Source organism: Phalacrocorax aristotelis, chromosome 1, assembly GCF_949628215.1.
Source record: "Phalacrocorax aristotelis chromosome 1, bGulAri2.1, whole genome shotgun sequence".
Lineage (NCBI taxonomy): Eukaryota > Metazoa > Chordata > Aves > Suliformes > Phalacrocoracidae > Phalacrocorax > Phalacrocorax aristotelis.
The window spans coordinates 126,097,163-126,124,882 of NC_134276.1; the positions used below are offsets into that span (position 1 = coordinate 126,097,163).

Here is a 27,720-nt window from a genome sequence, read left to right on the forward strand (position 1 = left end):
GTGGGCCTTCCTTGGCAAAACTAGAATATACTACAGTTGTGGCTCCCAAATCAAGAGTCAAGTTCTCCTATGCATGAACTCAGGCAGAAAGCTAACCAGCAGAAAGAGCCATAAATGGCAGAGAGTATCAAAAGAAAGAAGATGGAACGAGACAGGTAAGTATTACATTCAGTGTTTCCCAATGTAATGTATTTCATTTTCCTCTCCCTGTTTCATCCCCCTTTTGAGAAGGAGAATTGACATCTGGAAACAAGGAGAAAATTCCTCTTGTTTTGTTGCATTAGGGCACATAGGGAAAGTTTGAAAATGTTTAGGTTTTCAAAAATTATTTTCTATCTTTAGAACTGTCACAAATACTGAATCTGTTTCTTGGAGGTCTTTCTTGGTGGACTCAAGATGTTGACCAGGAGGTCTCTGAATTCTTAAAGTAGCTGGGACTTTATTTCCTTCCAACAGTTTATTTTGTCCTTTCAAGCAAAGAGATATTAATGAACACGCACTGTTGAAAACAGCTGTTCCTGCCTCACCTAGAGCTCATCTCCACCATAGTAGATCTGCTGAAAGAGGAAAGATCTCCTGGTGTGGATTCAGTCCTGTGTGAGCTTTTACTGTACTTTCTTCTGCAAGGCTCTGTTCTTTGCCCAGAATGGGCAGCCTGCCTCTATCTACCTCCCATCTGCCCTGGGATGTCCTGCATGACAGAGATCGATGACATGACCTAGCCTTATCTTGTCCTAGAAATTAGCTATTAGGAATGCAGAAAATACCTTTTCCCTCCCTCTCCTCCCACCAGTCAATGGCAATCAGCACAAGCTTTAATGCACAAGTAAATGCTGTGAGAGGGGCAAAAGCAGCAACAGGAGGCTTTTTACTGGTGTAGCTTATTGTTACTGCCTGAGAAAATAAGCTGCAAATGCAATGCGGAGGTTTGCTAGTTACAACATTGCCCCTGTAGCTGTACCTTGTTTGGTGGAGGCAAAGAATGAGATTTGAAACTGCAACCAGTGAGGCAGGAAAGTATTTTATTAAAAGCTACAGCACCCTGAGGAGTGAAGGAACTAAGTTGTAGGCACCGAAGAAAGGCATTTGATAATGTTTTGAGGACTTCCACAAGAACATGGGGCCTTTCTAAGAAGAGCTTCACAAAACTTTATGTGTGTGGCTTCTCATCCCTGCTTGCCTATGTTGGGATACCAAGGAATCCATGTTTGGGGTACCATCAGGCCTTTCTTGCTGAAAGGTACTGACTGTAACAGTAAGTGGCTGACTCAGTTTCAGCCTAGTGACCTCCTAAAACTCTCAATATGTGCCGGATATAAGGAGCTCTTCATCATGCAGGTATCTCCAGAGAACCAAACTGAGGCCAGCGTATCCTGGCATGCAGAGGACTAATCAGTCCTCTGAGGGTGAGTCACCATCCGTTCTCACCACATCAGGTTTTGAATCAGGTCAGAAGATGAGTTGTTTATTGCAAAATCTTAAGCTCTCTATCCCTCCTTGCCAGTAGCTTTCCACCACTGTTTCAAAGTGTCACTCTTTCAAAGTGGCCTGTGCTTGACTTCTCTTTAATGCTGCTCTCCAGAGAGAATCAATCACAGTGTCACCCTCAGTCAGGGCTGGGTGCCCTATGACCATGACCTTTACCATGCTAACCTGCCCTCATCTTGCCCGGCAGCATTAATTGCCTCTTAGGGCAGCTTTGTCGCCAGCTCTGGGAGCTTAAGACAGACAGCTCATGCTTCCAATAGTTAGGAACTAGTAATAGCCAGTTTGGGTCCTGGTATGAGAGAAAGAGAGGCTGGTAATACCCCTGCTTCAGTGCCCCATTAGAGTGGAGGAATCCTCAAAATGTGGGTTAGTTTCAGCTGAAACCCCTCCCTCGCTGGCCCAGGCTCTTCCTCATTTTCTGTTTCAGCTCTGCACCAAACCCACGTGAGGAGGGCGTCATGCTATTTATTCTTGTTTCTTCCCTCTCTGGGATCCTATCAGAGACACCAGTCTGAGTCAGAGGCTGTGACTGAAATGAGAGAGAAAACTCGGAAGTGCACAGATTTTAGTCCAATGTGGCTATCCCAGAAGGAAAACTGGGCCTTATAAAATGTGAGAGATACTCAGCAAGATAGTGGCTAAAGAAAGACCATGTGGTTTAGAAATTGCCTAGCAAGCAGCAAAAAAAGAGCGGGCAACTTTTCATAGGTAATGACCAGGACTTAGAAAAGTGTTGTAGCATGGGTGTTACGTGACCTTCTACCCTCTTGCAATATCTGCTATTTTTGGACATTTGCCGAGAAGAATCCCTTCAAGATCACTCTTCTGGTTTACTGGGTGGTGATAGCTGGGTTTTCCAGCACAAACAGAACTGTGCTACAGCGAGAAGTTTCCAGCAGGGATACTCTTTCACATGCATTCAGATGAGAGGTCATTTAAAAGCCTACTCTCTGCATTTGGCAGGTAGGGGCAGGGTACCAAAAACCAACAACATGTGTCCAAATATTCTAGTCCCAGACATGTAAATCTAGCTGCTGGCAAGGTGTTCCCATTGTACATTAAGCAGAACAGATCTGGAAGTATCTGGAAATACTTTCCACATCCAGATCTCCCCAGCAAGAACCATGTCTTGGGCAGATTGCATTTTTATTGCCTTCGCTGCCTTTCTCAGATGATATCCTGGTGCTAAGGTGAGCCGTGTGAGTAATGGGACTTCAGTATAATGGAGCCATTTGCTTCTGCCCAAGTGAACCGGTGGTTAATGGTCTGTACAGTTATATGACCTCTGGTTGCAATCTGATCAGATATCACAAACTAAATGAAGTGGAGTCTTGCTGCTAATGGGAGGAGAATGGAGAGTCCCAGGAGGGAGGGTCAGGATCTACGGTATTGATCAAAGCAGGGATGATTGGTCAGTAGGTGGCAATCTTTTATCTGAAGCAGGAAGGGCCCCCACACTGCTAGAAAAATCTGTGCTACCAGCCATGTCTTCAGTGAGATGTGTAATTGTGAGGTCTGGACACTTTATGTACCGGTTCTAATCACGTGGATGTAATTTTTCTTTGCAGTGTGTTAACCTTGCACACTTGCCAAGTCCCAGATGTTATGACTTAGTTTCCCTTCCCTCAGTTCTTCCGTGCCCTCTAGTTGGGTATTTGATAGATTATATACAGCCTTCTCCTTTGCCAGACAGCGGTACAGGGCCAGACGTGTAGCCTTGCTATTTGCAGCTAGAAAGCTGCTATGGAATGGATCCACCATGCAAATGTAAGTCATGAATTATCATTAATCAAATCTGCCATTCAGATGTGTGAGTGTGGGGTATCTCAGTCCTTGCAGAGACGAACAGCTCACAGACTTTGCTGGCTTGGTTTGCCTGTGCAGTCAGTCAACTGCAGCAGTTTGATCAACACCACCTTTAATTCAACACTGCAGCTTCGGCATCTTTGCTCATATAGTGCTGACTTGAGAAATGCTTTCATTTGGGGCTTTTTATTATATACAGAAAAAAGTACCGCAAACCATTTCCAGAGCATTTGACCCCATTTGCAGTCTGTCAAGTGGGAGAGAGGCCATGAAGCATAAGGAGAGTGGTAGGGACCAGGCAGGGAGTATGCAGCAATGGAAGCATTTATGATACATGTTGTCCTAACAACAGCAGCCTTCTCTAACCCAAGATTTCCTGTGTTAACATCTTGAGGAATCCTTGGGTACGGCCTGTTACCTGAAAGGCACTTCATGCACTTGTGGGGAGGGAGGAGGTAAGAAAAAACCTGATGATGCTGCTTTTAAAGCAAATTTAGCATTGATGAGAGTAATGTGCACACAGCCCTGGAGCCTGAAGCTTTGTCTTACCCATAGGATATAGAAAACAGGCAGGGATGGAGCAAATCTCCCTGACCTGCATTTGCTCTAGGTGCACTGGGACCTTGCACCCACATGGGTGAAGGTGAAGTCCTGCAGGAAAGGGGCAGGAGTTAGTGCTAGCCAGTTCTTTCTTATGGACCCTTCTGGGGTGCCTGTCACCTATAATGGCCAAACTTCATCCACACCTCAGGGTACCAGCCCCCAGTACCCTGCTGATACAGTCCTTACCCCATTTTCAGAGAAGCAAGGTGAGGGGGCTAAAAGCTAGGTGACTTGGGCATGGCTATGTGACAGGTTTATGTCAAGGGAAGCAGTTATGCCAGACCCTCCCAAATCCTTGCTCTTTCTCTTGGGTTGGAGCAGTTTCGGATGCCTGTTCAGATCTCAGTCCAATAACCAAACAGCTAATTTGGGCCCATTGCAAGCGAGATGTGAACCACTGAGGCCTAAAACTCATTTTGCTCAGCCTGCCAGCAGTCACCGCCTGGAATTTGACAGCTAAGCACTGCTAGTCTGCGCTTGATTTAAGCTGGCAGCCTTCTTGCTGAAGTCAAGGTCAACGGGAGTAGCACAGGGAGGTGAAGAGGCTATTACAGCACACAGGAGCCACCCAGGCACTCACATGGGGTTTGATTTCTCACCCCTTCCGTTGCCCAGTTTTCACAATGTACATCCATGGATTCAGGTTATAAACCCAAAAGTGTTGCAACAAGTGATGGCTTGGAGCACATTTTGTCTGCAATGTTTTCACAGTCTGACTCGCGAGCAGCCGGGGCTGTCCCAGGCATGCCAGCAACGCAGGCTGCAACGGCTGGATGAAGCTCCCAGGTAGCAAGCGGGGCTTTAGCTCTCATCCCACTGTAACCTGAATCGCATCTAGCATAAGCTCACTGAAACTGAGACTTCCCTACGGAGGCGTGCACCCCTCGCCTGGCCACCTGGGGCCTTTGCCCAGAGAGCTTGGGACGCTGTGGCAGTACACATCAGTGGTGCGTGGGAAGGAAAGGGCACGCATCAGAGCTGGGCTGGCTCAGGCAGCTGCTCGCACCCTGCCCAACCAGCAGCGGTCTGCGTTCAGAACCTGACCCAGTTTCGGCCCCTGCCGGCTTCACAGGAAAAACACTGTGGGGTTTCAAGGAGGTGCTTGCACAACAGCCCTTGCTATGTGAGCTGCAGGCTGAGGCAGACACATTCTCAAAGCAGTGTTGCCACGTGTTGCAAGGATGAGCAAAGGATATTGGCATTTTGTGTCATTCATACCCAGAGGATGATTTTCTCTTTCTGAATACGGTCAAAATGGAGGGGAGCGGTGGGATAAGCATGGTTGTGACTTTAATACACCAGTGGGGATAAGTGGGGATGTGTGCCTGGCATAAAGTCAGTTCATTCAGTAATGCTTATGTTGCTTTTATATTTGTAGAAAACTTCTAAGTGGATCACCACCTAAAAAAGGCATGGGTCCTTTGCTTTAAGAGAAGGGCTTCGACCTGGTAATGTGAAATTACTATGTTTTGGAAATTTTCCCTTCATATCAGACATCTGCTCTACATTTATTCAGGTGCTCTAACCCCAGCAACAGTCTCTCATGAAAGAGAACCTCTGATCACATGTAAGCAGAAGTGGAGGATAATATATTTTCTTTCACAAGGATGAGGAGGAAAACAGCAACAAACACAACAGCTGATAGGAAAAGTCCACTCCTTATTATAAACCAGATATCTTCCAGCCTGAGGAGCCAGTGTGTGGCTCACAGTGGAATGGAGGAGTTCTGGGACGTACGAGAGGGCTTGGAGCCACACACCAGACCTGGCCTAGTCGCGCATGCTCCTTGTCACCTTTGGTGAAACACTGGTTGTTTCTCTCTGAAAGCCATTTGCTTTCCACTCACTTACTGTGTCAGTCCTCAGAAAAGCTTGCCTTGGGAAAAATGCCTGGTCATCAGCCTGGTAAATCAGGCCTCATGTCTCTTCTCTCTCTCTTGACCTTGTTCCCAGCCAGAAGCACATTTGTCACAGCCCCACAGAGTCCACAGCAGAAATCTCTGCTTTGTCTTCCCTGAAACTGGGAAAAAAGTAAAGCAGTAGAAGAGGAAAATGAGAAGAGGTGATGGAGCAGGGCAAAAGAAGTGCACAGGAAAAACGAGATCACTGTGTGATCCCAGCCTACAGGATGGGTATGTGAAGGAAAGGGAAGAACAGGGGTTTTGTCCATGCTAGAGAAGCTCTAAGGGAACTAGCCGGGAGACATGGGAAATTTTACTGGAAAGGTCTCCAAGGCTGAAAGATGCCAAAATGCTGTTACAAGCAGGGAGACAAAACAGTCTTCATCTTGGAAAATGGGAGGCATAGGGATAGCTATGGTCCTATGGAGAGCTTCTCATTTGTTTCTTTAGATGGCCCTTGCTTAATTATGCTGTGTACCAGTACTTGTAGCACATCCCTGCTTATGCTACAACTTTAACCTGCAATGTTAGCAAGTGGCTGTAATGGCTGGCTCCAAACCACATGGGTCGAGGTGCCACGTGGCTTTCCTTCTTGGCTAGCACCCAAGAAGGAGCCGTAGCAGCTCCACAGGTCGCATCCCCACCCCTGCCTGCCTGGAGGCCTCCCCTTGTCCTCGCCAGCTCGGCATGGGGGCTGGGAGAACAGCGGGGTGCTGGTGTAACTGGTTTGGTCTGCATACCAGAGCAGAGCCGGTGCCAGACACCACTGCTCTAGCCCCAGGGCTGCTCCTCCAGCACCCCCTCGGGGCATGGCAGCAGCAGGGTAGCAGCACCCCGCACCTTGGGCTCTTTGCAGAGCAAGGCTGGGCCACGTAGGTGAGGGAGCAGGTTTCCACTGGTGAAGGGTGTCGTGCTGGCACATGGGCAGTGGAAAGCCAGTGGGGCATCAGAGCGAGCAGGAAAGAGTATGTACTGGCACTGGGTCCAGCTGCGGATCAGCCTGGGCGGACCGGCAGAGCAGCAGCACAGCTATCACGCATTAGTTGCCTCTGCAAGGCTGAGTGGAAGGACAGAGGTACTTTACATCAGCCTCCAGCCATGTGTGCACAGGGTCAGTGCACGGCACTGCCCTGGGCACGATTGGGTGCTAGAGGTTGGTTTGCAGGGGAGCAGTGTCCTTGCAGAAAAATGACTCTCCTGGTCACTCTCTTTTGCTGTCCCAAGTTGCCCTTAAGGGTAGTGGAAAAAGCCAAGGGGGGGAGTCCTGTTCTGCAGCATTTTCTCCTTGAACTCCAAAAGGAAAGTTGATGTTGCTGTAAATGCAGCAACACACTTCGCCACTGAGGCATTTCTGTGTGGCTGTCAGGGATTTTGCCTAAATGTCACACAGGAAGCCAGAGATATGCGGTCGTAGCCTTAACAGCTTTTTCTGCTCCTCCTGCTCTGAGGACTGACATGAACTGATGAAAAGGGCATCAGGCAAGGACAGCTAGCCCCTGTCTTCTACCAGTCAAGGTCTCAGCAGGACATTCCTGCTCTGGAGGTCATAAGTCAAGGAAGCCTCCTTGGAACAAGCAGAAATACCAGATCCTAAGCCTTGACCTGAGACTTGGTCTTCACCATTATCAGGCTGGAAGGACGAACCCAAACTGGATTATTTCCTTTTCTTTTTTGAATTCCTTTTGTCTTGAGACCCTGATGCTGTGGACAAGACTAAGAAACTTCCCCTTGGGCCCCTCTTCTTTGGGCTTTTTGGCATGCTGCTTGTGTCCTGGGAGCAGGCAAACTTCCCACCCCTCTTACCACAGATTGTATTTTCTTAACCCGTTTACCACAATGCATTCCAGTGAGACATGTGTCCTATACGTGCACTGCCTCAGATCATCCTGCCCTCCACGGCCAGGACTTGTGGGAAGGAAATCTCTTTGGGCCAGGAATGTGTTAACTGTTTGCTGCTGGCTCTCCTATCAGGGGCTGTGTGCTGTGCCTGTTCCAGCTTTTCAGCTGGGTGCATTTTCCCACAAAGACATGGTCTCAGAAGTGCCATCTTCATTGTTTAGTCACTCAGGTAAAGAAAATGGTTAGAGCATAGTTCTCATGATGTTTCCTTCCTACCAGGCACTTGGCTTTATCTTGCATTATAACTGAGACTAAATCTTTTTGAAAAACTATGTGTCAGCACTGAATTATTTATAGTCACGTCAAACATTCCTGAGTATATGGGTAAAACCCAGGATAAAGTATCCTGGTATGCCACTGATGACAAAGACATGTTTGCCAGTCAGAGAGCTGACAAAGATGTGATATAGACAAAGATGTTTTTTGCCAATCGGGGGGGAGGGGAGAGTGTTATTGTAACAAAGTCAAACACTATGTCTTATTTTACGATTACCTTAATAATCACATAAATAATAATATATTTTTCCATCAACAGACTGCAGCAGGATATAAAAGCCTAGAATTACATTTGTGAATTTGACTGGAGGAGGTTGCAGTCTGTTCCTAGGCCATGTTTGTTCTCTTCACCAAAACAAAGTATTACTTAAATAGAAGGCTAGAGATGCTATGCTGCAGCTGAAATATGACCCATTAGAAATGCCTGAGAAAATGCAATTAAAAACTCAAGAAATTTTAAATCATTTCTCCCAAATAAAAGGGGCGGGGGGAATTGTATTGGTGTGTTCATTATGAATCCAGATCTTGTTTTGTAGCTGCTCATTTTCTTTATATGCTACTTGCCTTTTTTAAAGAATAACACAGGCCTTATATATGTGCATATAAATATACAATAATACATCATTATCCTGCTTGTCCTTTATTAATTTTCTGTTTAAAAATCTTCCAGAACTTGGAGTGCTCCTCCTTGTATTCAAACACTGCTTGGCTTTAGTTGCTGCTCTCTCCTGTTCTCAGAATAATTTAGACCTCCACATCTCTAAATTCTTAATCTCATTCTTGTCTATGTTCTGATGGGCATTGACCAACCCACTCTCACTGCCCTCCGCTAGAAGAAACTGTGACTGATAGATCCTGTCTTCAGTCAGAGAAGGTCTCTTGATCCTCTCAACATAGGCATTTAGAAATTCTTACTCCCTGCTTTGCTGTTGAGGTCTTGGTGCATTGCCCACATGAATGGGCTGGACAGTTGTCAAAGGAGTGGTTAAATCTCAGACAGACATGAAAGGGTTCAAGTGGAGTCTCCAAGGACAAGGAATGATAGTCTTCACCCATTTTGGTCTTCTCAGTCTTAGCACTGCAATATATGCTTGCTTGGTCACTCCCTTTTGAAAAACAGTTGGTCTGCTGAAAAACTAGATACTTTGATTTGCTCTACATTTAGGCAAAGCCAATCTTGATTCCTGGACTATAGAAAAGCACACTTTCCTTCCATCCTTCAGCTAAGGAAGAGCAAATCCATCTATAATAGTGTAATATTTTACATGTCTGTTTAATATATAACTACAGCAATGAGGGAAAGCTTTTTGATCTGGGTCTTCATCTGGATTCCAACAACTCTGTACCTCCTTGGGAATAAATTTGTGCATCACTGACAAATCACTACCGGGGGGTCCAGGCACTTTGTATTTCTCTGTGCTCTGAAGGCTGCTCAGCTTCTCCAGTGTCCTGCAGAGTCTGCAGATTGGATTGTGCTTTCATGATGTTTTTAGTTGATGGGTATAAGTTTCTTTTCTGGTAATGCTTAGACAGAGGTAGAAACTTCCCAGCCATAAAGGAACCACTGGCATCCTCAATGTCTTGAGGGCTGAGGACAGATCACTGAATGGAAACGTTAAATAAAAGAAGGGGTGCTGTTGGCTCTTCAGCAGAGCTGTGTGATTTCTCACACTGAGTGAATACTTTTCCCTGGGTTTATTTTTCCCTTGCTAAAGGGTAATGGTGATATTGATAATGTGCATATGGATTATTCTGCACTGAATTTTTTTGCTGACTGGATGGGGTATACTAGTTGGGAGTATATGGAATAGTACATATCAAACTCATATCAGTGCTGGCCCTAGCATAATTTCAATTATGTTTGGGGGAAAAAAAAAGTTATTACACAGCTTAGTCTATTTAAGTAGCTGAGAAAATAACTCCTTCAGTGGTATGAATGGCATCTTCATTACTGAAATATTTTTGTCATGGCTCTAACAATATATATATCTCTCTATATGCTGGAAAACCCCTTCTAGTGTAGACACACCCTAGAGCAACTGGGTGTCCACTTCCCTGAGAAGGTCACCTAGGTACCTAACTCTCTTAGACACTTTTGAAATCACTACCTAAAGGCTATTTTTTCTCTTTTGAAATGGTGGTTTAACACACCTCTCCGTGTTCTTCCTGCCTCCCATGAGGTCTCTACGAACAATATGGCATCATCTTCCCTCAATCCCAAATCCAGCCTACCTGTTGGTCACCCTGCCTTCAGCGCTGCCCCTCAGACATACCCCAGGCAGCAAAGCTGAGGTAGGAAGCCTGGGATGGGATGGGCTGGAGAGAAAGTGCAAGGGTAGGACTAGGTTTGTCGACAACAGGCAGCAAAGCCTATGTTCTTAACTGGCAAATAGAGGGGCATTTCCCTTTAGTGAATAGACCTGCCCCTGTGATGCAAATGAAGTGGAAGATTTGCAGTGTTATACCAGTGGGTGTAGATTTCACTTGTTTTAAGATACACAAATCCTAAGCCTATTTTTCTCTTTCTTTTCTGCCTCTGGAGCTAATGCGTTTAACTCTCAAAGAGGAGACAGCTGGTTGTTAGCTTCAGCTTCTCTTGATGTTCATTTTCTTCTTAAGTGAGCTTGCATATTATTCTAGCTTAATTAGATCTTTCTGCAGATAAAATCCTTGGAAGGGGTCCACCCCCTTCCCCCATTCTGCTAGGTTTCTTGCTTGATTTCTTTTACATGTCCCTTCCCCAGTGAATATATCTGAATGCTACATGGCGTTAATTAAGGATCTCAATTGCATATTCGTCTTTGCAAAGCTTGCCAGTGTGTACCGGCAACCGTGATTGATTGACAGCACATGAAGAACAATGGAGAAGCCTTAACAAGGCTTGGCAAAGAAATACAATCAGTGGCGAGCATGCAGAGGGGAAGAGCTTCACATAAGGACTTCAGGAAAATCTGTGCTTGGTTACTTTTATTTCCTTAATCAACAACAGGAAACAGTTCAGCCCTGCTGCAGCTGGTGATAAAGTAGCTCCCCCAAAGCCCACCACTAAATAAAAGAACCACATGGCTTGAGGTGGAACAAGCTGTTCTGGAACATGCAGTTGTATGGTTATTCAGGGAAGCCTTAAGAAACTGCGACTCTTCCCAGCAATGGCGTGGAGCTGGGATATTTTGGTGTTGGGGTCTGCGGTTGTGCAAGGACAAGGTGCTTGTGATGCTGGTGTAAAGAGGTTTCTGGATGCGAGGTGGAGAGTCCCCTTCTAGTTGAGGTCCTGGCTAGTTGACCCAAGGCTCCCCAGGTCATCCATCTGTTCTGCTGGCCTCCTAAGACAAAGCTTGAGCAGGCCAGAAGAAACAAAGTCTAGATTTACCTCAGCTCATGCAGAAGGTCTTCCATAGGCAGGGTGAGCTTCAGTTGCGGCCACCTGCCTTGCGAGTCAGGGAAGAAGCTCATGCCAGCTCTGTCCACCAGGCACCACCAACGGGCCTTGCCTGTCTCACGTGCTGTGGTGGTCTCTGGTATCACCACATATGAGCACCTCACAGCTTCCCTTGCATCTTTGGATTCTCCTCATGTTCCTGAGGGATTAAAAAGCTCTGTAAACCCTGCTTTACAGAAGAGAAGTGGAGGCACAGAGATCTCCTTTTCAGTTTCCTAAGCAATGATGAGAAATCCTGGGGAAGAACCAGGAATTATACCTGGGTTTCCCTTTGGCATTCCTTGGGGAGTTACCTCAGGAGTTTCCTGCCAACAGGGACAAGACTATGGCCAGTAGCAGATAATATGAGGGCGCAGTTGTTCAGGCGAAACACTGAGGAATCACGACAGTCTGGTATCTGTTATGTTTGGGAGCAAAAGCATAATGCAGCAGTGTTAGAAAGTCCTTTCCCTCCATCTGTCATACATGGAATGGCATTTACGCAGGCAGATCTTTATGCCAAGGGGTCATGTTACAGCGCGATTCTCTGCTAGCCATGTTACTGCATGCTTTTGCCTCACCTGTGTATGCAAGCCCAAGCCATGTTACAGCTCAGGGGACAAATTCCTTGCTAAAACAGAGTTTGACCTTATGCATAGCAGCAGTAATAGCCACTCTTGCAGCAGGATTCCCAGCCGTGTTCACATGCTCACACCAATGAAGAAGGCTGCCGAAGTGAGGCGCACACTGTAAACTTTTGTGGGGAGCGATGTGCCAATCTATAAAAGTTTGCAATATCCTTTTAGCCAACTGCATAATTATTACTTCTTGCCTATTTTACCACCTCCTCCCTGTCCTGCACTTGTCTGCTGAGTTGAGAAGCACAACGGATCAGGTATTTGGGCACCGCCAAAGCCCTTGGGAGGTCTGGAATCAATATCTTTGCCTGCCACAATCCTTTGTCTCTGAGCTGGGCAAACCCCTTAGGGCACGTCTGCACCGAGTGAACTAAGTGCCTGAGAAATTCTGCCTTCTTATAGGCAACAGGTGGATAAATAAGCCCAGGAAGAACATGACATGACTATGTCCCCATCGATTTAGAGCTTGTGTCTTGAAGAGGTTGCCTGGGCGGCAGGGATGGCTCAGCAGCTTACAAAGCAGTTGGTGAACCACTGTGGTGAACAACCCTCATCATTAAGGTAAATTAGCACCAACAGAGAAGGTTGTAACTGAAAAATGGTCGTACTGGATCACTCTAAATGTCCATCGAGTCTAGTATCCTCTCTTCATTGGTGGTTAGTAGCAGACATTTAGAGAAAACTGTATGAGAAAGGCAAGCATGTAATGGTATATCATTCTCTGGTGTACTTGCCAGGCTGTGGGTTCCTGAAAGCTTCCTAAAATCTTGCTGTTTAATAGTGCTTAATAGATCTGTCCACGACTTCGTCAAATCATTTTCTGAAATCTATTTTTGGCTTTCACAGGACTGTTGGCAGCAAGCTCCAGAATTTAACTATGCATTTGATGAAGCGTCTCCTTTTGTTAGCTTTCAAGCTGCCACCTCATAACTTCATTTTATGCCATTTCTTCTGCATAATCCTGTGATGTCACCAAACTGCATGGAAGTCTTTCTTCAGTCACCAAGAAACTTTTCAGGCTAGTGTTTGATCTATAGTTGTGTGCCTGTGCAACTGTTGTGGTTATGTGTATGTGCCAAGGGATGTTGTTTTTCACTTATACAAGTCCATACCAGTGTGACTCCCAAATTTAAATTCCATTGCAATAGCCTGAATAGGTCTGCAGTTGATTTAACTCGTCTCCCTTCTCGGAAGTGAAAGCTTTGCCAATGTAAAGCACCGATACATGAGTGTGACCACACTTATTCAGTGAGCAGATCTAGTGATAAGAGCATGTCTTTTGGCCACAGTTTTGTTACAAACACTTCTCCAGCACTAGTGGGTTTTACCAGGGAGGTGTTTCTGCTGTGGAGATGGCATGTGGTCAAGGCTGTGCTCTGTACCAGCCTGTAACCCACAGGCAGAAAACAGGGCTTTGCTGCAAGAGGGACACCAGCACGGCAGCTCACCCCTTTGCTGTTCTGACGGATACATAGGCCAACAGAGGTCTTCAGTGATCCAGTCTTTGGGGTTAAACCAGCCTGATGGAGTGCAAAGCTGCCCCTCAAGCCATTTGAAAGAAAAAGCACAAATATTCTTACGAGGTCCCTTCCTGTACTAAGGAGTCTCCCTGCCCAATAACTGTACTAATGACACAGTGTTCACTGAAGGCCTGTGCCTATGATTTGCATAAAAAGCTATGTCCCTAAGACTATATCTGACAGTCTGATAAAAGACTTGATTTTTTCAGGACCCCTTGAGTTTCTGTTAAAAGCAGTGAGAGAGATTGTGAGTTCTGTTCATTTGAAATTCAAGCCATTTACTCAGGAGTCTGAATATGGAGTTGGACTTTTACTTTATGGTATATTGGCCTTTGTCATGGACTGTTGTAAAGCAAATGTGATAAGCTAACATCTGGCATAAAATTTTCAGTTACTTTCTAAATGTTACAGCAGCAGAGAACAAAGTAGAATTACCAAAGGGTCAAAGGACAGATTAGAAACCTCATTTAGAAATGGTAAGAATTACTGATAAGTTTTAGTGTCTTTATTACTTCCCTATCTCAGTCAGGTCTGCAAACACACTGATTCATGTTTAATTGAACAACAGCTTCATTGTGAAACCTGCCATTCTTAGCTCCAGTATAGAAAAAATCTTCAAAAACACCACCCCCGCTTTCTAACATTGTACAGACAAAGAATTACAGCTCATCTGCCATAGGATATACACTACAAGTGGCATCATCTTCCTTAAGTCTCATTTTCTCCTTCATGCATGGTGTGACAAACAGCAGTCCAGGGACCTGTGTGCTGCGCATGCCCCTGTGCAAAAGGGCTGCCTTGCTGACAACCTGCAATGGGCCCTCTCCTTCCATCACCACTCTCCCACTCTTTGTGCACCTCGTGTGTGTGCCTCAGTCATGACCAACGTCCTCTCGGCCGCTGTCCCATAGCTGCAGACCAGGGCAAGACAGGCGATGCCATGCGGAGGTGCGCAAGGGTGACCTTCACTTCAAGTTCCTGAAGCCCCGCCTACACTCTGGGTTGTGCACAAGCAAACATACCTCCCACTTCCCTAAAAACAGCACAAAATGAAGTATGGTCTGCTTCCTTTAGCCATCGGCAACATTTGCTACGTATGTCCAAATGTATATACTTGATTGCTCTTGTATAAATAAAAAATTATTAGCTGGCCCAGCCCTACATTTCACCATTTTGCTCGTGAAGCTGAGCTGCATAGGAGCATGAAAAAATCAGGGCTTGTGAAAGCCCTGGTGTTGACACGTTTATGTCAGAAAAAAAAAATTGTCCAGATAAATGATTTCCTTTTGAGGGATGTGTTCCTTTGGTGCTCTTAGTTGTGGCTTCCGCTGCTGTACTGGCAAGCCCCATCTCGAGTAGATCATGCAATGAAGAGATGATAGGGTATACAGTCCGGCTTGGCGGTGACTCAGGCTGTATGGTGCTGGTAGCTACTCAATCTAGGCAGTAATCTGATGACCCTGGTGCAACTCCTAGGAGTGGTATGCATTTATTGCAAAGTCTAGGCTTGAGGAGAATGCACAAGAGGCTTCTGACCTGCCTGCCTCTAATTCAGGATTTTTAATCGGCAGGATACTGCAGCCATGTGCTTAGTGTTTGTTCGTCTCAGCTTATTTCAGTTCCAACATACATGGCATGGTGCAGTGGAAGATGCAGTGGTTTGGAGGAGAGTGGATGGTCCTTTAGGTCAGATGACAGATGCAAGCATGTACGCAGGATGCCCCGTGCTCTGTAACATGCCCCTTTATCTGCCTTAGACCATGTGAGACTTCATAGGTCTAGTGTCACTATGAAGTTAACTCACCAGAGAGATCTAAATTAACTTAACCAAGGCTAAAAGACACAGTTCAGTACAGATAAGCCCCTTGGTTTTAAGTTGGTTATTTACGTTAGATCAGCCTGTGTGAGTCACAGTGTCTGACCCAAACAGCCCATTCCACTACTTGGGTAAGGATTTGTCTGACTCTAATTTTTTGCCATTTTTAAACTCCTTATGCAGTCAAGACTAGTAGAGGAAGGCTGGAAACTTCTCTGGAACTGTGGCTTCTGCTCTCAGTTTTAACCTTTAGTCGTTTTACTTTCAGCCAAAATTGCTGAAAGCCTTTTCCTCCCAATCTGTGCACTAAAGATTACGAAAAGCTAATGAGAAAAGCTAAAACTCATTTACTCAGAAAAAATGATTCAAACTCTCTCCTGTGGCAGATGAGAAAATTAGGCAAACGTAATGCATTTGTCATAGATTCAGTTTAATAGACTATGCTTTATTCAGCTTCATGTAGGGTACTATAATAAAGGTCTGGGCATAAGTCTCTGGCAGGTTAATGATGACTCCAACATTGTTTCTACAGGGCTTGTCAGAGAGCTGCTGTTTTCCAGACAGAACTGGCAGCTTGAGAAAAAGTCCAGGCCCAAGGGATCTTGGTATAGTGAGAGTGGTATTGGTGGATCTCTGTGAATGTTGCTAGAGAAGATCATGTCCATAGATCTCTACCTAATGACTGTGCCCAGCTCTGCTGTGGACCCTATGAGCTTTGGTGGATGAGTCTAAGAATCAGGGCGCCAAACGTACTATAACTATCATGTCTTGTGGGCCTTGTGCCCAGTTCTCTAGTAAACATCCCTCTAGTGTAACCAAGGTCAAGTCACTTTTCCCCATCTCTCAGTTTCTGCCTCAGGAAAAGGTAAGAAATAGTGCTTCTTGTCCTAGTATTGTGTTAAGGTCCAGCACTGGAAAACTTCTTATATATATTCTGAGTGTTACTGATGATCCCAGAATGCTGTAACAGTGCAGTGTGGTAAGTCTAGTCCAGCAAGACTCAAATATTTGTCAGTGAATTATCTACCCTATAGAGGCTATTCTCCATTTTCCTGTCTTGTTAATTTTTATGCTTTATTCCAATGTGTGTTTGAATCCCTCTGCACTGCCTAACCTCACACTGCCGTTGGGGTGGGGAAGAGAAAAGGCTAAATTCATGACTCATGTAAATGCCTTGAAGCTGTCCACCAGGTTCTCCTTTCAGCTCCAGTGCAGTGCCTGAGGCTGGGACCACCCTGTAAAGCTCGTAGGCTTTGTGTTCCTGCTCCAGCTTCATTGCTGACATGGTGAGGTAGATGAACAGAGCCGCTGTATGTCCTCAAGAACCTAGATATAGCCATGACAATAACAAATGTATTTGAGGCTAGGAGAAATTTGCATTCATGCTGGTGTAATAATTTCAGACCCCTAGAAAGGAATGGGGTTTTCTTCTCTTATTTTTCACGTTTTTTTTGAGCTGCTATAGACCAAAGCTGCATCCCCAAGAAAACAATTACTATGAATTTGCACAGAAAGTCATGTCTGTCAGAGGAGAAAAGGTTATAAGAAAGTAGTTTACTAAAAGGAAAATTGGTTTCAAAGGACAACACACATCCAACAAAATGCCTGGAACAATTTGACTGCAGCAAATACCTGACTTTATACTTCAGTCAAAGATAAGCTATCAGGCTGACTGAAGAAGTAATGGAATGAAATTATACTGTCTGTGTTATGCTGGAAGGGCAGGATAAATGATCCCCAGGCTTTGCAGTCTCAAAGGACTGTGGCATTTTCATAAATTTTCTATGCAGCGTTGCTTGCAGCCAGACAAGACACCTGCTAGCTCGCTCTGCCTGTCTTGCCTCTGCTGTCGGGTCTTTTGGAAAGCCTGATGTGGTAGGGGTAGAGGAGTGCTGTAGGGCTGGATCCGCAGAAAACATTTCCAGCAGTGACAGAAAGGTAGCGGAGAGAAAAGCTGCTTCCCTGAATACTTGTGTATGTCTGGGCTCCCCCGCTTCTGTTCTTGGCACTTCTTTTGGATGATCCTAAACAAGTCCCTTCTCCTCCCTATTAAAGGGCTTCTTTACAAAGGAAAACTAAGGAGCAAATTCATCAAATTGAACTAAAAGCATGAATTTCAAATAGTAAAATCAACTGCATTAAAGTGGACACCTTTAGTAAGAATTAGGGTGGGCTAAACTAAATGTTCTTCAATTTGCTTTGGAGGTGAAGTATACTGCAGAGAATAAATATACCTTTAAGTTAAAACACCCACATGGAGCTTTAATGTGATTTAGGTAAGTTTTTACATGTTTTGTTACCATGCAAAGTGCATTCAGATTTGGTTTCCAGAACATCTCCATGTAGGCAAACCCATAGTTTCTCCCACTGGTGAAATGGGGACCTTTCTATCCTAGAAATGTGATGCTGCCAGTCTCAGTTCGTTAACACCCACAAAGCACTTTGCTCTGTGGGAGGCACGATGCAAGACGTGCCTAATTCTCTCTCGGGAGTCCAGCAGACACAGGCTTTGGGCAGCTGCACGTGTCTCTGTGCGAGGCTCCCAGCTGCGCCCCTCTCCCAGACACCTGCTGGCTAGCAAGGATGGCGCCATCACCCGCATGAAGCTGTACCCAAGGCGGCAAAACACCAGTTCTGCTCTTCTGCCACCAGCTTCCCATGTACCACACATACCTACCTGCAAGAAATGGGGCCATGACAATGTATATGCATTTACTCTTTAACGTGCTTTGAAGCCAAGAGAAAGTGGGATTTGCAGGCCTGTCATGGGCACATAATGTGTGTGATTTTCCTGTGCCATTTTATTATGTGAACCGAGCTGCAGCAGATTCCTGGAAACCTGATCCCTGACATAAACACGGAAGAACTGAAACAGCAGTATCTGTCCAGTGCTCCAGACTTTCAGTCCAGAGGCAGGTCAGAGCCTCCCTGACCTGGAACAAGGCTGTCAGTATAAAGATAGCTGTTCTCAGCTGTAGGCACCCAGTGGGCCTAGGTGAAGGCAAAAGTTACATTAAACAGCCACACTGCTTTCAGAGTCACATGAGACCTACTGACATGCATTTTCTAAGAGACTGATGACATTTAAAGCTCTTCGAGTAAACTATTTGCTTTCCATTTATGACGGGATATTCATCCTACCGATTGTCACGGGAATGAAGCATGCTGATCACCATCCCAATGACCACACGTTTGCCATCTCAAAAATGTTCTCCCGGAGAATAAAATGTAACGTCTTCATTGTTAAATTCTGTCTCATCGGTAATGCTGGGACAGATTCTTTTACAAAAGTATCAGATTTAACAGAGCACCCATCTTACTAACCACACCAGCCTTTTTCCAGATGGCATTTTGAATAAAATATAGACAAGGGGCTTTGCTAACCAATCCATTATTCAATTAATTAGCACTTATAAATTAAGTATGTGCCTCGCAGAGCGTGTCTTTCCATGCGGCAAGCCTCTTCTCACCATGCAGCAAGGAAGGACCGTGAGTCAGTGGGTCACCACAGGGGACACGCAGGCCACCTCGGTTGGTCACCTAAACTGAAAAATGAGAGGCAATTCCCATGTGCTAGGAGGCTGCGTCCAAAGAAGGACCTCAGACTCGAAGATTCAGAGGTCTTTGTATACTCATATGTTATAGGCTAGTACGTTGTTTGGTGGTGTTGACATGCGGGTGACTGCTCAAATACCACCCTGACAGTAAGACGAAAACGTAGCTGGGTACCTCGCTCATCAGATACACTAGCACGCGTCCACTGAAGTCTATGGTCTGCTTGTTACTGCACGCCCCATGGGAGGGCTGATCTGTGGGTCCCCTGAGGCTGATGGTGACTTACATAGCAAGACCAGAGACAGCTTTAAACCATCTTGCTGAACCATGATGAAAAGTATCAGTGCCAAGCCCAGTGCAAGCTATAGCTGTTCACATGTGTGGCTATGAGACCTGCCCTCACCTCTGCACAGTTGCTGGCCTCTAAAGCTCACTCAGGTGAACTTGTAGAGGCTGCAGTCACACTGCTGAGCTGCAGGGTGAGGTGCAAGGAGCCAGATAAAAATTGCTTCTCCGAAGTGAGACAGAGATTAGGTTTGGGGCTACGCCCACTTTACTTAGCTGTCAGTGTACTCCCTGGCTTGGGAAAACCCAAGGCGGCGGGCTGCTGGCACCCGGGAGGTCACATTGGTCACTCGGTACTTGCCATGTTCTTAAGTGTTTTTTCCTAAATATTTGCTACTGGCCACAGCTGGAGAAGACATACTGGATTAAATGGATCCTTGGTGCATTCCAGGTGTGGCCAGTCTTATGCTCTTACAATCAACAAAACTAGCTTGTAATGAAACTGGTTAGCTAAAGCCATTTTGGTACTGAGTGTTCATTTGTGAAGTGCTTTGAACATCAGGCGATAGTAGCTGATCTTTGATTACCAGTAGTGACTGCTTTTTCAAAAGAAAATATGGGTGAGGAGAAAAGAGAATTTCTGTTCAGTTCCTGATCCTGGTTGCCTGGGGAATACTTTCAACATGCAGAAGAACAGATTTGCATGTTGGTATTTTGGGGCTGTTTCCCATGAGGAAAAAAAAAAGCCACTCAAACCTCTAGCTGACTTGGGGGTCTTGTCATGATTATATCCTCCAAATGTTTGTGTTATTCAGCTGATAAATAGAGATTAAATAACAGAAAACAAAGGTATCACCTTATGTAAATAACAGCAGCATCACTGCCTGTGCTGTCTCCCTCTACCTGTCCCATTGTTAGACCAGACATGATGGAGTGGTTTGCTTATAGTGTTCACTTCCCTCTGCCTGTAACTTGTGGTGTCTTATTTTGTATTCTGAGAAACACCTGATAGATCTGTGGACACCAGTGACACTAGTGCCCAGCTCCTGCCATGCCTTTGCAGAATGGATCCACCTTGATGTGGGCCTGGTACAAATGTCCACGTCAAAAGTATCCTGGCTATCTGAGCAGAAAGGCTGAACTGTGGAAAGTCAAAGCAGATTTTCTAAGGTCCACAAGCATCTAAAAATACAAACTGAAGCCCACCCAGCTTTTAAAGTCATCCACAGACGTCAGGTCCTTAACTCCTACTGATTATAATGAGAAATACTTCAGTGCTATTTAAACTCCTCTTAGATGTGTGTCTGCCTCCTTTGGCCTATATGCAAGTGCCTTTCAGGCTGTGTGACACGCTGTGGTCCACGTAGGACTGGTTAAAAGAGAAAAAGGGAATTTCAGGCTCCAGCGTGGTTGCCACAGCACTGAATTTATGTCAGGGGAACAAAGACAGTCAGTTCTTATCATGGCTGCATGATATCTTTTGTCACAGTAACTGGATGTTGAGGACTGGAGAGAGATTCTCCAGTCAAAACAGGTTTGTTTTTTACATGTATTGTGTTACTGTGTTGCAGGTGAGGGTGCAGTGTTGATCACTGCAGGATGTTGCAGTGGAACCAGACAACCCAAACCAAAGAAAAGACCAAGAAGCCCCCAGTGGACAGCAGGCTTCCCTGTTTGCAGAGTCATCTACCCTCAGTCGGTAAGAACTTTTAGTGTGGACAATGCTGGAGTAATCTTTAAAATTATCACAGACAACTGTGAGTTGTTTTAGGGAAAGGACGTCCCATGAGGAGAAGGATAAAGGCCTCTGGCAGGCACTGTAAATCGTGTAGCATCCCACTGTGGCCCTGACTGAACAATTAAAAGAAGATGTTTAGGAACAAGTCGAACCCTAACTTACCATTCCCATTGCCAACTCCTGTGTGGTGCTGCTTAGATAAGTATTGCTCCTGGTGGCTAAAGATAGAAATGTTTTTCCACTCTGATTTTGTTTTTCTTATTAAACTCAATTAGAGCAGACCTCAAAATAGTTTTGGAGTTTATTTAGTTCTTGTTCTTTGACTTGCTTTCATGCTGGAAGTCCCGGACTGGCTGGCCCTGGAGACAGCAGAGCTCTAACTGGGGCAGCCGAGCAGGCTGGTGCCCAAATCCAGTCTACCCCGTATGAATCAGAAACCCTGTATGAACCATGGATATGAGCGAGTGGAGAGTGAAGCCTTGCGATCTGCTGCCAAGAGAGAAAACTACTGATGGCCTGTTTTAATGGTGCATAGTGCTGCTATATCCACTAGGAGCTGAATGGAGACCATTTTGTTTGGACCAGAAGGGGTGAAGCCAAATCAGTCCCCCAGACTTGCAGCTGCTGGCTGCATGGGGAGCTCACGTAGCTGCCTGAGCTCAGTGGCTGTGTACCAGGAAGCTGGCTGCTGCTCCAGTAAGGGCTCCAGGTGCCCATTGTCACAAAACATGTGCTGTTCTTGCCAGCTTCATAGCTAGTTCCTGGGTACTGCTTCTTCCCTGTGTGGCGGTCACTTTGAGATGTGCCAAGGAAAACAACATGGATTTCATGCCAGAAAGTATTTTCATATTATTTTCAGTGAGAAGATGACAGTCATTTTTCCTGCATCAGCCAAAAAGAGAAATTCTGGCAATATGGTTTGACTTCTGCTGCCTTCACAAGTTGCCTTTGCCTCCACCAGAACAGTGTTGATAGGTGGCAGGTTTCACTACTGGTGGCTGTGCTCAGCCAGAGGAACTCTATACCGTCCACCAGAGGTATTTATCACAGTTATCAAACACCAGGCACACAGCATGTTTTATCTATTGCATCCCCCTTTACTGTCTCCACCTGCCAGCCAGTCCACCCCAGAAACCATCCCTTGTCCTGCATCTAGTCTCCAGTTCAACATGAAGGGAATCTTTTCTCAATCGCTGAGCATATAGACCTTCTGCTGCCAGGATTGGTCAAAAATTTATATCAATTGGTCATTGTTGCAGGGAAAAATGGCTCAGTTCACGTAGGTTAAACCAAGTCAGAATTGAAATGGTTTATTGATTTATTAAGGACATGTAGTTACCTGAAAATCAGTGAACTATACATTCAGGATCTATGTCAGCAATACAGCAGTACAACCCCAACGTTAAACACTTAGAAAACACTAGTAGATTCCTGCAAGTTCCTAAACACACTTCTGTAACTAATCCCCAGAAATTCTTGTCCCATGTATGCAGGCACCCACCCCTCTCCTGATGGCAGGGGGTCTCACTTCTGGGAGTGCGGGTCCCCGCGCTTACACCCTACTCCCACTGGGGTTGCGGCTGCTCCATCTCTAGGGGTGCCCACACTACTCGCTATGATCAGTTACCGCACCCACTGCTGGGAAGGCACCCCAGCAGGTCACCACACACACCCATTGTGGGTCCCTACGTGTGTACCCTCCAGGGTCAGGCCACACGCTGGGTGACAGCTGCTGACGGTGTCTCATGGATGGGGAAGCTGCTGGTTTCGGCAGAGGTTGTGATGTGCCAGACCAGGTTTTGACTCCTGCTCTGGTCCCAGTCTGAGGCCTCTCCCTGCTCTGTTACAAATTTTTATGCTTTTTTTTACACAGCTTTTCAAACCAACTTGTTCTTTGTTGAAAAACTGTCTTTGTCATTCCCTGGTTACTGTTTAATCCAGCTGACAGCTGCCATCCCCTTTAGCATGATCAGCTGAGGACTGATGGTTGTTTCCCACTTCAGCAAGATCAGTTTTGGGCAAACGCCCTCTCAGACTCTTTTGGGTTTTCCATCCGCACATGCTGTTTACACTCACTTATCTATCTTAACAGCTATTGTTTTCCACATCATTTTGCCAAGGGTGAGCTATGCAGGCACCCCCACACATTATATTACACAACTATCAAACTGATATTAAAGACAAGAATACTGGCACCATGGCTGGATTTGGGGGGAGGAGGAGGTTATTTCTATATACACTATAGAAATTGTCTGTAGACACTCAGTGCCTACCAGTTAATGATTTTTTTTAACTTAGTTACCTCAGCTTGCATAGCTATATGAAATTACTCGGTTCAAATGAAGTCATTGTGCTCAGAGGACCAACCACGTATGTCTATAAGCATAATCCCTAGTGACCCCACATCTGTGGGGGGAGACAAAGAGGGAAAGGAAGAAGACTTGAAAGCTATTTATGTCATGCTGTGTTCTGCGAGACTGCAGACCCTGCTCAAGCCAGTGTAATGTGCTGGAGCCCCTGAGCGGGCTCTGTTTCTCCTGAAGCTCCCAGGCAGTCCTAAGGCAGTGCCCTGCAGGACCAGGAAGCTGGTGCGGTGACCACATGCTGGCACTTGCCTCAGTGGGACACTGAGGGCAGTTCTTGAGGGTCACTCCTCTGCCCTTCGAGGCCCCTTGCAGCTCCCAGAGGGGTGTAAAAAGCCCGTGTGCCACCTGGCCTCTTGCTCATGGTCTGCAGGGCTGTGGCAGCTCTCATCGCCCGTTTTGTTCCTCACCCTCTCTCACCTGTTGTGTGTGATGCAGGCTTGGAGCCAAGCTCTTGGGCAGCTGCCCTTTTCTAGCTCCCAGGCATGCCAGCCTGAGGAGGCCTGGCCCCATTTGTTTGCAGTGGCAGCCCACGAATAGTAACTACTTGAGGCCATTTTGCACATTTCTGTCATCGTATAATTAACATTTGGTCCCACAGTCTACCAGAGTCCCTCCCCACCCAGGCGTGCCTCTGACCTTCCACTGCTGTGTATCACAGCATCATCCACAGCCACCTTCAGAGATGTTTCTAGATCACACATTACCTAAAGTTCCTGCATGTGACCATCAGCCACACAGTCTCATTTTCCCCCACAAATGGCACTAACGGGCAGAATATTCACCAAGCTGGACAAATCATCACTTCACTTTGCTCTGCACGCTTTGCTCTCTTTCACTGCTACATCAAAATTAACTGTCCACGCTCCTGCCCTGTAGTGAGACACCTCTCCTTGCCCTAGGTGCTTCCTCCCAGTCCTGCAAGGCAGGAGACCCAAAGGAAGCAGGGATCTCACTGGTGGCTATGCCCAAACCCACCAAAGAAAATCAGACTGCTTTTCACATTTTAACTCCTCAGGGCATGAGATAAGCCCTTACCAACCTCCATCTTGCAGGTTGTTCCTTCCTAGGTGCCAGTGCACAGCTTTCCCCAGCCCCGTCCTTCCTCGTGCAGCTGATCTCCTGGACATGGATTGCTTTGCACATTTTGTTCTTGGCAGTTTCAAACATTGCCTCAGGCCCTTATCGCCTTAAAAAATCAGATCATATAGTGGTAGCCTTAGAGACGGCCTGATTGATATCTGAGCAGTCAAACAAACAGTAGATTTGAATAAAATTTGGCACCCCATTGCCTATTAGTCCTGCCGATTCTGAGAGGATAATTCACCGACATCAAGCAAAGTGCGTGTCCTGTGTGTGCACGGGACTGAGGCTTCGGGTGTGTAAAAGAGATTGCAGGAATGGTGTGCAACCCTCATGAAGGGCCTTTTGTCCATTCCAGATCCTGCACGCCCCAGCCTGTGCAGTCATGGGGATTTGGTATCGCTGGCCACTGCCAACCCAACCAGACTTCTCTGTGTATTTATACAGAAATACAGACGCTTGCAGGAAGAGGAGAGTTTCCTGGTGATCCTTAAACAAACACTGATGAAGGCAGGAGCTCCTGCAGCTCAGCCTCCACCAGCACCACTAGAGCTTACAGCAACGGTGAGAATGTGCTCAGAGGAACATCATGTTTATGGGTGGCCATTCACCGCATAGTCGTGATACAATTATTCAGATATTCTCGAGCTGCTTTCTCCAAACTCATCCTCTGTGCTCCTAGGAAATAATGCTGTGGGAGGGTATACTCCCATTCAAATCTTCCCTGATTTAAATATCACCATGAACCTGCCTGAATATCCCATGCCTGTTTTATTTTGGCTGACCCCATGGCTCGGGCAGACGGCAAGGAGGGGAGGGCTGCACCGACTGCTGCCGTTACACATGCCCTGAACCAGCTTGTGTGATGTTCTCCTCGGCAGACTAGCTGAGCTGTGTCCTGGCCGTGTGGATAATGCCAGACACAGCATCCAAGCGTAGGCTGTCTGATGCGGAGACTTCATGCTTGGGTTGCACCAGCACGCACCCACACATAATTCCCAAACTGCTGTCCTTTGTAGGGTAGCGTACCTAGGCCATAAATTGCACCCAGGGCATCAGAAGGAGAGTTGGTTCAGTTCCCCAGTGGCCAGTGCAGACCTGGCAGCTGAGAGAAACTGCCTAGCTGGCTATGGCGGCAACTGCGCGCCGAGGTCTGAGAGTTAAAAATGGGTGTGTTTAACTCCAGCAGTGCTCATCTACTTATTGGCTTGACTGTAATCACAGCCGCCTTAACTTGTAACTGATGCTGTCCTCCCTGCAGCGTAGATGATGTTCGCTTGGGTATCGGATACTGCTATCCGTGTTTGCTTTTGCTATCACCCACCATCAGCAGGTCTCTTTAAAAGACCAGCTCTGACCAGACACCAAGGAGAAAAGAAAGGTGCCATTTATCCCCTTCCCTCTAGCTGAGCAGCCCTTTTCGATCACATACGTGCCACTGGGAGCTGATTCTCCTAACCTAGGATGAAAATCCATGTGGCACACCTGCTCCCTTTGATCGTACGTACCCTTAATGTATCACAAAGTGTTCAGCAAACCGGACACTCCCAATTAAACACGCACAGCCTTCTAGGCACGTGACCTCTCTAGAGCTTCTGCACGATATCCGTCCTCCTTCTAACCCACAAGCCTGCACAGATTTGAGAAGTCTGGTCGTACACCTACAGCTAAGGAGGCTGTGCTCAGCCGCTGCCATGAATGGTGTCATGACCTTGAGGGTACTTTGGCCTGTGTGGGCCCAATGTGGCTCCAGCAGGCTGATGCCCTAAAAAAGCAGGTCATTCGGGCAGTTGCTGCAGGGGCTGGTTCTGGGTTGTAGCCAGGGATCGCTCGGGGAAGGGTGCCACATGACAACCTGTCCCCTGACTGTTAGCTTTGTGGCTTAGGGAGGGTAGGAGACGAAGGTGGCCGGACTACTTCTCCTTGAGGTCCGAGGAGAGCATGCTGAGGCTGGTTGGTTGGGTGGTCCTCAGTTTCAGGCTAGGTTCTTCCTGCAGGTAGCTTTCAGAAGAACATGTACCTGCTAGGAGATAACAGGAAAGGCCCAGCTTATGTGCATTCATCCCGATTCCCGGGCCAAAAAGAAAAAAGGAGGATGGAGTCAAAGTTGAGAGAACATGTCAGTAGCTTAAGAGCAAGAAAATATGTGGAATACAATATCGCAACCAAATATGACATTCAGAGTTAATCTAAATATGCTTTGGAAACGTGGAGGTAAGGATCATATGAAACTTTAAAGGTCCTGTAATGGTACCGTGAGATCAAGGCACATTTGTTACCTGTGATCACAGAACAGATTAAAATGATAGTGTTAATGATGGACTAAAATGCCCTTTTCCTTTTTTTTTTTTTCCTTTTTTTTTTTTCCTGCAAGGGACGAGCGTAGGATTGGTAAGCCTGGGGCAGCAGGATGAGTTCGTAGGCTGAGACCCCGAGGTCCCCGGTGGTCTGGCCTTCCTCAGCTCCTCCCTGGTGGGACACAAGGTAAGTCCACTCGCCCCCCACGTCCCCGGGAGAGCGGTGCGGGGCTCGGTGAAGCACTGTGCGCCAGGGCTGCGGGGGGGCCGGGGAGCCGCAGGCCGCTTGCACAGGGGAGGCACACGGCCAGGGCGGCTCTGGCAGCCTGATTTGGGGACCCCCGGGATGGGGGCCCAGCAGGCGGGCGGGTTCCAACACCTGCCCTGCGACGGGGCTCCGGGCGCCCGCACCAGGATACCCCCCCCGAGAACCCCCAAACCCCAGCGGGCCGGTTGTTGCGCACCCCTGGGGCTGCGCTGCCGGGTGTCCCCCGCCCCGGCCCCAGGGGCGGCACAGGCGTTTGTGCACCGCCCTGAAGGTCACCCTGCAAGGGCGGCTGCAGCGTGTGTGTCCCCCCCCAAGCCCCCATCGCTGCTGCAGCCCCCCCAGGGTAGGTAAGCGGGCAGGCGGGTCCAGCTCCCCACTGCGCTGCCTGCCCACCTGCCTGCCCTCCCGGCAGGTGCTTCCAGCGCAAAGGCGGCGGACGGTGATATTTGCATTAAATATTCCGCAGCCGTGTTACACGTGAGGCAGCCGGAGCGCGGCGGGCGGGCCGATGCGGGGCAGCGGCAGCAGCAGCAGCGGCGGGGGGAGGAGGAGGGGGAGGAGGAGGGAGGCTGAGGAAGAGGACAGGGGTAGGCGGGCGATCCGCGACGCCGGGGCGATCAACCCCCGCAGCCGAGGCCCTGCAGGAGCCGGGGCACGCGCCGGCACACCTGCGCGCGGCGGCCGGCCCACGCATGCGCACGCAGACGCGCATGCAGCTTACAGGCGGGCAAGGAGGGGCGCCCGGCCGCGTGCAGGGCCCCGATCCG

At 47.1% G+C, this 27,720-nt stretch overlaps 1 long non-coding RNA gene across 1 annotated transcript; it reads left to right on the top strand.

Annotated features, from left to right (window-relative positions):
• On the top strand, nt 1-26,872 carry LOC142062800 (uncharacterized). The gene is made up of 3 exons (XR_012662560.1): nt 1-155; nt 20,776-20,903; nt 26,763-26,872. It is a non-coding gene; the product is annotated as an uncharacterized LOC142062800 (long non-coding RNA).
• Nucleotides 26,873-27,720: the final 848 nt, after the last annotated feature.